The sequence below is a fragment of the Suricata suricatta genome, chromosome 8, assembly GCF_006229205.1.
Source record: "Suricata suricatta isolate VVHF042 chromosome 8, meerkat_22Aug2017_6uvM2_HiC, whole genome shotgun sequence".
NCBI lineage: Eukaryota > Metazoa > Chordata > Mammalia > Carnivora > Herpestidae > Suricata > Suricata suricatta.
In genome coordinates, this window is record NC_043707.1 from 31,255,494 (window position 1) to 31,266,939 (window position 11,446).

General features: G+C 41.9%; 1 long non-coding RNA gene across 3 annotated transcripts in view; it reads left to right on the top strand.

Moving 5' to 3' along the window:
• The window catches only part of LOC115300278, a 22,225-nt gene that overhangs the window by 7,102 nt on the left and 3,677 nt on the right, over positions 1 to 11,446 (top strand). For 2 of the 3 annotated variants that reach the window (XR_003912579.1, XR_003912580.1), the window contains 2 exons: positions 2,261 to 2,355; positions 3,796 to 3,895. This is a non-coding gene — a long non-coding RNA (uncharacterized LOC115300278). The remainder of the gene's footprint in view (positions 1 to 2,260; positions 2,356 to 3,795; positions 3,896 to 11,446) is intronic. The other variant, XR_003912581.1, reaches the window with a different exon arrangement.

Consider the following 11,446-nt stretch of genomic DNA (forward strand, 5'->3'; position numbering starts at 1 on the left):
ACCCGAGCAGACTAATAGGACTCCCGATGTGCAGTCACTGAATTTGAGCCAAGAAGAAATGCACAGTGGCAGGTGCTTCTACGTTATTCTCACTGTATCTGCAGATGCAACAGCATAAATAACGTCAAGAGCATAGATAATAGTAATATGTGGTAAACTAAGTAGGGAAGGACGAGTTTTCTTCCTTTTTAATGTAATTTATTGTAAGGTTATAGTTTTCTTTTTTTAAGTTTATGTATGTATGTATTTAGAGTGTGAGCAGGGGAGGGGCAGAGAGAGAGAATCCCATTAGGCTCCACACAGTCAGCAGTGTGGAACCCTACACAGGGCTCAAACTCATGAATTTTGAGATCATGACCTGAGCGGAAATTATGAGTTGGATGCATAACCAACTGAGCTATCCAGATGCCCCAGTTTACATTTTTTCTTGATTAAAAATAAAAAGTGGCACCTAGTTGGCTCAGTCGGTTGAGCATCTGGCTTTGGCTCAGGTTATGATCTCAAAGTTTGTGGGTTTGAGCCCCACGTCGGGCTCTGTGCTGACAGGTCAGAGCCTGTCTTCAGATTATGTGTCTCCCTCTCTCTCTGACCCTCCCCTGCTCACTCTCTCTCTCTCTGTCTCTCAAAAATAAATAAATTTAAAAAATTAAATTTAAAAAGTTAAAAATTAAAAAAATTTTTAAATGTTTATTTTTGGGAGAGAGAGAGACAGAGAGAGACAGAGGGCAAGCAGGAATGGGGCAGAGAGAGAGGGAGACATATTCAAAAACAGGCTCCAGGCTCTGAGCTGTCAGCACAGAGCCAGATGTGGGGCTCGAACCCATGAACCATGAGATCATGACCTGAGCCGAAATCAGATGCTTAACCAACTGAGCCACCCAGGTGATCCAAAAGCCACATTTTTAAATGTTTATTTATTGTTGAGAGAGAGAGAGAGAGAGAGAGAGAGAGAGACAGCAAGCATAAGTGGAGGAGGGCAGATAGAGAGGGAAACACAGAAATAGAAGCAGACTCCAGGCTCTGAACTATCAGCACAGAGCCTTACTTGGGGCTCAAACGCATGAACCATGAGATCATGACCTGAGCTGAAGTCGGACGCTTAAGTGACTGAGCCACCCAAGCGCCCCTCGATGAAAAATTCTTATTGTGAGGGGCGCCTGGGTGTCTCAGTCAGTTGAGTGTCCGACTTCAGCTCAGGTCATGATTTCCCAGCTTGTGAGTTTAAGCCCTGCATTGGGCTCTGTGCTGATGGCTCTTTGGATTCTGTATTTCCCTCTCTCTCTGTCGTTACCACTCTCTCTGTCTCTCTGTCTCAAAAATAAATAATAAACATTACCAAAAATTAAAAAAATTTTTTTTATTGTGATAATCCATACCTAACTTAACTTACCATTTTAACCATTTTTAGTGTATACAGTTCAGTAGCATTAGGTACATTTATATTGTGCACAAATTTAATTTTTAATTATAGCTATGTTGATAAAGGGCTCACAACGTTCCCCAAAATTAATAATCTGCTCCAACACATTTTCCTATGTGGGGTCCCCTCTACCCGTGGTTATCAGGTGGCCTAGCAAATTTAGAAGAAAAAGCCATAAAATGATTTTGTTTATGTACATTTCACATACTTCAAGTTTAAGATGAATTATGATGGACACATAGTCCTCTTTTTTTCTTCCTTTATTTATAATATGTTTTTTTCTTTTTTTTAATAGTTTATTGTCAAATTGATTTCCGTATAACACCCAGTGCTCTTCCCCACAAGTGCCCTCCTCCATCACCACCACCTCTTTTCCCCCCACCCCCTTCCCCTTCAACCCTCAGTTTGTTTTCAGTATTCAATAGTCTCTCAAGTTTCACGTCCCTCTCTCTGTAATACGTTTTTAATCACCTGAGCTGAGCAGGTGCTTACAAGGCCTGAACTGGCCAATGGATGTCAGCTGAGGTGACCCTTTGGTTTATGTCAGCCCCAAACTTCATGTCATTCCTTGTGTGTCACTGGCCCCTGGTTTTGATGTGTTTTTGGTTTGAAAGAGCAGACATTTATGTCCTCACAACTCTGAAGGCCAGAAGTCCAAACTCAAGGTGTGGATGGGTTGTGGCCCTTCTGAAGGCTCTCGGGGAGGAAGGGTCCTGCCCACCCGTCCCAGCTTCTGGAGCTCACGCTCGGCTTCGGGGCCCTGGGCCCGTGGAGACACCAGGCAGTCTCTCCCTCCCACATCTGCCTTCCAGCGAGACGACTGACTTCCCTGTATTCCAGGGTCAGATGCAGGGTGGCTGCCGGCCCTGGTCGTTCACCGGAGGATAATCACCATGAAGTGGTTACCAGCGCATCGTGGACAAGCTGGGACGAGGGTGAGACCCGGGAGACCTGCGGGAGGGAGCTCGCATCCGAGAAGAGTGTGTGGGTGGCGACTCCAGCAAGGACCCCGGGTGGAAGAGGCTTCTCCAGGTCCAGGCGTGGTAGACGCAAACTGGGTTCCCAGGCACACAGCCTGTCATGGGCCTTTATTAGCCTGTGGTTTCTGCAGAAATGTAATTATCCAGGGCTAGCAAGAGGCCAGAGCACAACCAGAGGCCTGTGCCTTGTGTCCAAATATGTAAGTTATCATAACTTGGCAAATAATATCTCTCTGCCCTGAGAAGTATCCCTTCATAATACAAAATTGAGAAATGTGTTTTTATGCAAATGAAAGTTAGCAAAACAAAGACAGCTGAACTGATTATTATTACAGGAGCCAAGATGTTCTGTTTTGGGTTGGCGATCTTTGCAGATTTTTAAAGACATGTGGGGGCACCTGGGTGGCTTCGTCAGATAAGCGTCTGACTTTGGCTTAGGACATAATCTCATAGTTCGTGGGTTCGAATCCTGTGTGGGCCTCTGTAGAGTCTGGAGCCTGCTTCAGATTCTATGTGTCCCTCACTCTCTGCCCCTCCCCCACTCACACTCTCTGTCTCTCAAAAATGGATAAATGTTAAAAAAAATTAAAGGCATGGAATTCTTTAAGTATTATCTATTTAGGTTGTCAAATTTATTTTTTAACTTTTCTCAGTAAAATCATTAAATACGTGATAATCATTATTGTCATATAATTTGTTTTGTATGGGTAGTAATGCCAAATTAGACAACCTTTTTTGTAGTTCTGTGGTTGTGTTGTTTTATCAGTTCTAGTTGGAGAAAACTTCTATCTGCTGAGGCAGCAATCAGTACCATTCTTAAAGCAATAGTTAGAGTTGGAAATGTCATACATTTTACCCGACATATTCGTGTGTTCAGGTCGGGTCACATGTTACAAGTTATTCTTGTTATAGAAAATATTATAAAATGTTTTATTTTATGATGTAAATTATTATCACTTACATTATGATTTTAACCCATTTTATTTTTTAATTTTAATTTTATAGGCAGAGAGAGCATGAGATGGGGAGAAGAGCAGAGGGAGAGAGGGAGAGAGAGTCTCAAGCAGGTTCCACACTCAATGGAGATGTGGGGCTAATTTCCAGGTCCCTGGGATCATGACCTGAGCCAAAATCAAGAGCCAGTCGGTCAACCAACTGAGACACCCGGGTGCCCCTTAACCACATTTTAAATCAACTCTGGTAGCTTGCTTCATGCATATGTCAAACTCACTTATGCATTAGATACCCATGCATATATGTGTATGTGTGTGTGTGTGTGTGCACGCACGTGTGTATAGATATGTGATATGTATATATACATATATACGTGTAATGTGTATACATGCACTTATGCTTATGTATAAGTATGTACTAAGCACTGTTAAATTTCTGCAGGTGCCATCTGCACAGCATACTAACCTGTGAGTATCTCTGGGATAATGAATTGGAACATGAAGAAGAAAGAGAGTGGATGTTTGATACAACTAGGAGATAGGTGTGTGTTATACAAAAACCACTGCATTAAGTTATCTGAGGGCAAACAAATTAGTCCTTCTGTTATTATGTAGCTCCTCTGCCCCTTTCCTTTACATAGGCCCATGCAAAGACAGTCTCTTATGTCAACAAGGGCACAGCCCCCACCGCTCCGGCCGTGGGGCCAGTGCACTCTGTGTCAGAACGTGGGGCAATCTGTGGGGAGAAGCACTTCTCTGGGGCCAAAAGGCTGATAGTCTTGAGATCCCTCTTTATAGGTTCCAGGTTGTGCTGGGCCAGCAATGAGTGTTAGATTCCTGGATGTTCGTGTGTCTTTTAGAAGTTCACTTATGTGTATTTTTGAAAGAAAGAGAGAGCATGAGCAGAGAAGAGGCGGAGAGAGAGGAAGACACAGAATCCAAAGCAGGCTTGAACCCACGAACTGTGAGATCATGACCTGAGTCAAAGTTTGACACTTAACCAACTGAGCCACCCAGGAGTCCCTCCACTTGTATGTTTGTGTTCAAGACGTTTTGGGTGGGCCAGGGTAGGATCCCTGTTGCCCAGCTCCAGGCATGGTGCCTGTCACAGCCTGGACCCCTTTCCACACAGCTCTCCCTGCCTCCTTCTGAATTCTGGTAACCATTCTTTGGCACCTGGAGATACAACCGCAGACTTGCTGCAGTGGCCTTGGGCCACCATTCTGTCTTCGTAGCGTTCCTATGCCCTGCCCATTCCATCCTCTGTAAGGATTCCTTTAAGTTATTTTGCAATTGCCTTCATCTGAGAGCCCTCTGTTTCCAGCCAGGACATGCCCTGCTTCACGCCCAGACAAAGGTTTGCAGAGTGTGAATTCGTTGTTGGCAAATATGTGGTAGATACAAAGGTTGAAGCAAGCGCTCAGCGGCTGTCTGTTCTATTTATTTCAGAAAACTCCTGCAAAGGGGGGAGGAGGGCCACAATGTAGGTTGAAAAATGTAGACAGGAAGGATTTTTTTCATTCTTGGACCAGAGATGCATGGGATAAGGTAAATCTGACCACTTGTGACCAGCAAGCCTCAAATGCTCATGGTTTAACACAAGGAAAGCCAGTCTTGGATTGTGTAGCATTCCAGTGTGGATATCCAGTGTGGTTCAAGGCTCTCCTGGCCATCTCCTTGGTCACTCCTGCACTCGAGGACTCAGGGACCCAGGCTCCTTCCATCTTGCAGCTTCACCTCCTGTAGTTTTGGAGGCTCCTTTCTATGCACCGAGCAGATGGGGAAACAGAGCATGGAAGATTGCATGAAGAGCTTTATGTCACTTCCTCTGGGGGCAATATACATCCTTCTTCCCACACTGCCCTGGTCAGAAATCAGTTGTCCGATGCCCACCTGTCTGTGAGAGGGGAAATGGATTTAGATGTGGGACTAGAATTAGGGTGAAGCAGGGGAGGCAGTCGCCTCAGATCAGAGTCTTAACAGGACTCCAAAAAATTCAGTAGATTTTGAAAGGTTTATGGATGAGTTTGCTTCCAGTAAACCCAGAAAGGTAAAATTACAAAAAATTCTGTTTCAGATATAAATAAAAATATTTAAACTTAAAAAATTTTTGAGAGTTTTAATAGACCACTTTTCATGTATAAATGTTTCTTTAACCTCTTTAATGTTCTGTTAAGAATTAACCACTAAAAAACACATGAAAGATGTGTGTAGGGGTCACATTTCTGTGTGTCCTGAAAGAAAAGTATTGAGGAACATTCAACAGTCTCAATCCCCAAACTTTTTTATTCATTTCATTTTTCTTCTTGCTTATTAATTTAATTTTTAATAAGCTTACTTATTTATTTTGAGAGATAGAGGCAGAAAGAGAGAGGAGAGAGAGAATCTTAAGCAGACTCCATGCTGTCAAAGCAGAGCCTGAGGCAGGGTTCCAACTCCCCAGCCGTGAGACTATGACCTGAGCTGAAATCAAGAGTCAGACTCTTAACCGACTGAGCCACCCAGGCCCCTCTCATTTTTTTTCTTTAATATCAAATGCCTGTTAGACAGACACTTTTCTCTGCATGCAGCTTTCATTATACCCACGGGTATTGTTGGGAGAGCGCTTTCCTTCTTACTGCCTAGTAGTTTGTTATTTCCCTTTTAATTTCTTTTTGGTTCAGGAGTTACTTAAGAGTGTGTCTCTTCATTTCCAAAGACGTATAGTTAAGAGTATTTGTCCCATTTAAAAAGGAAAGCTCTACCAAGTCATGATTCAGACACCATACAATTCACTCATTTACAGCATACATTTCAGTGGTTTTTGTTTTTGGTATATAACATTCTTAATTTCTAAAACTTGTAAAATACACATAACACATTTTCCGTTTTAAGCATTTTTAGAGTACAATTCAATAACATTACTTATAGTCACAATGTTGTACTATGTTGTATAACTGTCACCACTATCTATTTACAAAATTTTGCCATTAGTCCAAATGAAAACTTCCTTCTGTTGCGTGTAGATGCCCAGTTACCCAGCGCCATTTACTGAAGAAGTGTTTTAGTAGTTACTGGAGGGATTACAACAGATACACTGAACTTTCCACAGTCTATTTAGAATTCATATTTTGCCATTTCAAGAGAAATGGTAAACCATAGAGGTCCTTTTTGTTGTAATTTTCGTATGTGTTAAATTTACAATCATGGAAAATCCTCACCAGAGAATGTTATAATTTTTTGCTTTTAGTAGTCATGTTTATTTTAAAGAATTTAAGAGGAGAAAAATAATCTCTCAATGTACTCTTGGCTAATCATCATTTCTGTTGTTCATCCTACATTATGGAACTTCCAAACTTCCCTTTGATACTCTCTTCCCTATGAAATGTTCTTTATTTATCTATTTTTTAATTTATTTTTGAGAGACAGAGAAAGACAGTGTGAGCAGGGGAGGGTCAAAGAGAGAGGGAGATACAGAATCCCAAGACAAGCTCCAGACTCTGAGCTAGCTGTCAGCACAGAGCCTGACACGGGGCTTGAACCCACGAACCATGAGATCATGACCTGAGCTGGAATCGGACGATTAACTGACTGAGTCACCCACTGGCCCCTGAAATGTTCCTTTAGCAACACTTCCTTTAGTGGTGTGTTGGCTGTGAACTTTTCGTCATGGGAGAATATTTTTCTTTCTCCTTCATTGCTATAGGATATTTTTGCTGGATAGAGGATTCTGGGTTGACGGCTCTTTCTTGAGTGCTTAAACATGGTTCTTCTCTCTTCTGGCCTCCATGGTTTCTGATAGATTTCATCAGAATTCAGTAAAATTGTGATGTGTCTGGACATGATTATCTTTGAGTTGATCCTGGCAGGCGTTCACTGATCTTGTTCTTCTTTTTTTTTTTTACACTACTTTTTTTTTCCCCCCCAAAATTTTAAATGTTTATTTTTGAGAGAGAAGACAGTGGGGGAGGGGCAGAGAAAGAGCAGAATCTGAAGTAGGCTCCAGGCTCTGAGCTGTCAGCCGAGTCTCATGCAGGGCTTAAACCCACAAATCGTGAGATCATGACCTGAGCCAAAGTGAGACACTCAACCGACTAAACCACCCAGGTGCCCCTCACTGATCTTAAATCTTTAATTTTATGTCTTTCATTGTATTTGGGAGGTTTTCAGCCATTGTTTGTTCAAATATTCCTTTCTTCATTGATCTGAATCTCCTCTTCCTCCAGAATTCCAATGACATATATGTTTGATCTTTTTATATTGGGTCTACATCTATTTAAGAGGAGAAATCTATTAGGAAATAGATTTAGGGACAAATACTCTTAACTATAAGTCTTTGGAAATGAAGAGACGCACTCTTAAGTAACTCCTGGACCAAAAAGAAATTAAAAGGGAAATAACAAACTACTAGGCAGTAAGAAGGAAAGCACTCTCCTAATTAAAAATAAATCTATTTATTTTTCTCCTCCCATGGGTCTCTAAGGCTCTGTTCATTTTTAAAAATCTTATTTTTCCTGGATGTTCAGGTTGGATAATTTCTTTTGATCTGTTTATAAGTCTCCTGATTCTTTCCTCTCTCATCTCCATTCTGCTACTGAAGACTTCCAATTAGCTTCTTGTTTTGGTTATCATATTCGTCAGCTTTAAATTTTCTGTTTGAATTTTTAAATGGCTTTTATTTTCTGCTGAGAAGGTCTATTTTTCCATTCCTTTCAAGACTGTTAACCTTTATCTGAGGGGGGCATTGATAAAACAGCTACATGAAAGTCTTTGTCTAATCATTCCAACATCTTGGGATTCATGTCTTTCACCTTGTGAGTTGTTGAGATTTTCCTGTTTCCTTGTATGCCAAGTAATTTTCAATTATATCCTGGACATTTTAAGTATTGTCATGCCATGAGATGCTGGACCCTGTTAAAATTCTATGGAGAATGTTGACTTTTCTGTTTTGGCAGACAGTTGAGCTACGTTTAGACCACAAGTCCCAACAGATCTTCTGTGGGCTGTGGTTCCAATGCCATTTAAAAACTTGGCTGCAGTGTGTGGATGTGTCCTGTGTGCGTCGCACCCCCCTGGTCCCCTCCATCCACCCTCCACTGCCCGTGAGACCAGAGTGGGGGTCTACATCACCGTTTAGTTCTCAGAGCCTGTGGCATGTTTTCAGTGATCTGTTCCGTGTGTGTGCATCTTGGAGGTGGGCTTGGAGTTTCATATGCAGCTTACGAAATTCCTTTTCAAGCTTCCTCCTCGGAAAGATAAGAAGGGAAGGCTTTAGTTTCCCTTCGCACTTCTTGTCGTGCACTTCCTGTGAGTTCATCTACCTCTCAGGGGAAGCAGTTAGAGGAAAGCAAGAGGGAAAAAAAACAGGGGGATTCCCCCCACACTCTTTCCCTTTGCTAGTTTCTATCAGGCAAATGTCTGGGGTTTTTTTCCCTCTGTCTCCTGGTTTCTCTGTTATTGTGGGCACATCTATTGCTGCCATGTTGCTATTACTGCCCTTGAGAGTGCCTTGGGGCAGGCTTGGATGGGATTAAAAATAAAACGGGGCTGGGAGGGGGCGTCTGGGTGGCATTGAGCCCTGCATCCAGCTCTCCCTGCCCCTCACCCACTCATGCTCTGTCTCCCTTTCTCTCTCTCAAAAATGCATAAATGTTTTAAAAAATTAAAAAAAAATAAAAGTAGTGTTTTCCCCCTGCCCCCCGCCTAGTCTTGACCAGAACAAGAGAGTTTCTCTTGAAGCTCTTTCTTCCTGTGCCCACCATGCCCTTCTGGGATCCAGGATGCTCTGAGTGTGAGCTGGAGATGTGGGATGATGAAAAACCATAGTAAACCATAAACTCACCACTGTACATTTCCCTGAGTTTTGATTTCTCTCTCCAGTCTGTTGTTACTTACTTTTCAGTCCTCCATTAGTTGCTTTGTGGCCTCTGTCCAGGGTTTCAGTAGTAATGAGTGGGAGACATGGGTGGAGTATTACCTGTTCCACCATAACCAGCGCCTGGACTCCTACCTTGATATTTTATTTATTTTTTTAAATGTTTATTTTTGAGAGAGAGAGATAGAGCGAGCGAGAATGAGAGAACATGAGCAGGGGAGGGGCAGAGAGGGAAAGAGAGGGAGACACAGAATCAGAAGCAGGCTCTAGGCTCTGAACCATCAGCACAGAGCCCAATGCAGGGCTTGAACTCACAAGGCTTTGAGTTGTGAGATCATGACCTGAACTGAAGTCAGCTTCTTAATCAACTGAGCCACCCAAGCACCTCTTACCTTGATATTTTATTTTACTTTATTTTTAATGAGCTTTTTATTTTTTTATTTTTATTTTTTTTTATTTATAGTTTATTGCCAAGTTGGTTTCCATGTAACACCCAGTGCTCTTCCCCACAAGTGCCCTCCTCCATGTCCATCACTCCCCTTCCCCCTTCCCTCTCCCCCTTCAGCCCTCAGTTTGTTTTCAGTATTCAAGAGTCTCTTGTGATTTGCTTCCCTCCCTCTTCCTAACTCTTTCCCCCTTCCCCTCCCCACGGTCCCCTGTTAAGTTTCTCCTGTTAGACTTATGAGTGAAAACATATGGTATCTGTCCTTCTCCACCTGACTTATTTCGCTTAGCATGTCACCATCAAGGTCCATCCACTTTGCTATGAATGGCCAGATTTCATTCTTTCTCATTCATCAGTAAGAAGATTTACCTTGATATTTTAAATCCCACAAATTAGGCATGGCTGGTATTGCTTGATAAGCTCAGTTTATCTTGCTTTATCTACATGCTTCTTTCCTCTCCCCATCCCCTTTTGTACCTCAGAATTTACTTCTTTCTGTTACTTTTATTTTGACTGAAAATGTCTTTATTTTTCCAATGTTCTTAAAAATAATTTATCCTAGGAGAGCCTGGGTGACTCAGTCAGCGTCTGACTTCAGCTCAGGTCACAATCTCACAGTTCATGTGTTCGAGTCCCACATCGGGCTCTCTGCTGTCAGCGCAGAGCCTGCTTCAGATCCTCTGTCCCCATTTCTCTTTGCCCCTCCCCTGCTTTCTCTCTCTCAAAAATAAACATTAAAAAAATAATTTATCCTAGTGAATAATTCCAGGCGGACATTACTTTTTCTTCACAATTCAAAGATAACATCGTACTACCTTTTGGGTCCCGTTGAGAAGTTAGCTGTGTACTTGCGGCCACACTGCAGATACTGGTTTTTTTGTGGCTTTTTAAAGTCATTTTGTCTGCTATTAACATCCTCTCTTTGTTTTTGGTATTTTATCGTTTTACCGGAATGTTTCTGGTTATGGACTTCTTTATATTTATTATGCTTGGAATTTATCGGCTTCCTGAATCAATACTGGAAAAATTGTCACCATTGTCTCTTCAAATACTGCTTATTTCCCAGTTTTTCAGTCTCTGTTTCTGAAATTCATATTATTAGATGCATCCAACTTTCTTATGCTGTCTTTTATGTTTGAGTTTTTCGTCATATTTTTCATTTCTCTGTTTCCATGCTACATTCTTTTTTTTTTAATTTTTAATGTTTATTTATTTTTGAGAGCGAGCGAGTACATGAGCAGGGGAGAGACAGAGAAAGAGGTAATCACAGAATTTGAACCACGCTCCAGGCTCCAAGCTGTTAGCACAGAGCCCAATGCAGGGCTCAAACTCATGAACTGTGAGATCATGACCTAAGCTGAAGTTGGACTCAACCAACTGAGCCACCCAGGTGCCCCTCCATGCGGCATTCTGACAATATCTCTGGATCTGTCTTAAGCCTGTCCAGTAATTTTTATCTCTAGTTGTATCTAATTTGCTATTTAATTTATCCACTTACTTTTTAATTTTAATTTATATATTTCTTTCTTTCTTTCTTTCTTTCTTTTTTTTTTTTTTTGAGAAACAGAGCACAAGTGGGGTAGGAGCAGAGAGAGAGGGAGGCACAAACTCTGAAGCAGGCTCCAGGCTCTGAGCTGTCAGCACAGAATCTGAGATGGGGCTCAAACCCACAAACTGCAAGATCATGACTGGAGCTGAAGTCGGATGCTCAACTGACTGAGCCACCCAGGCACCCCTAATTTTTATATTTTATATTTCTAGAGTTTCTATTCTTTTCTTTAAAAACATTTTTTT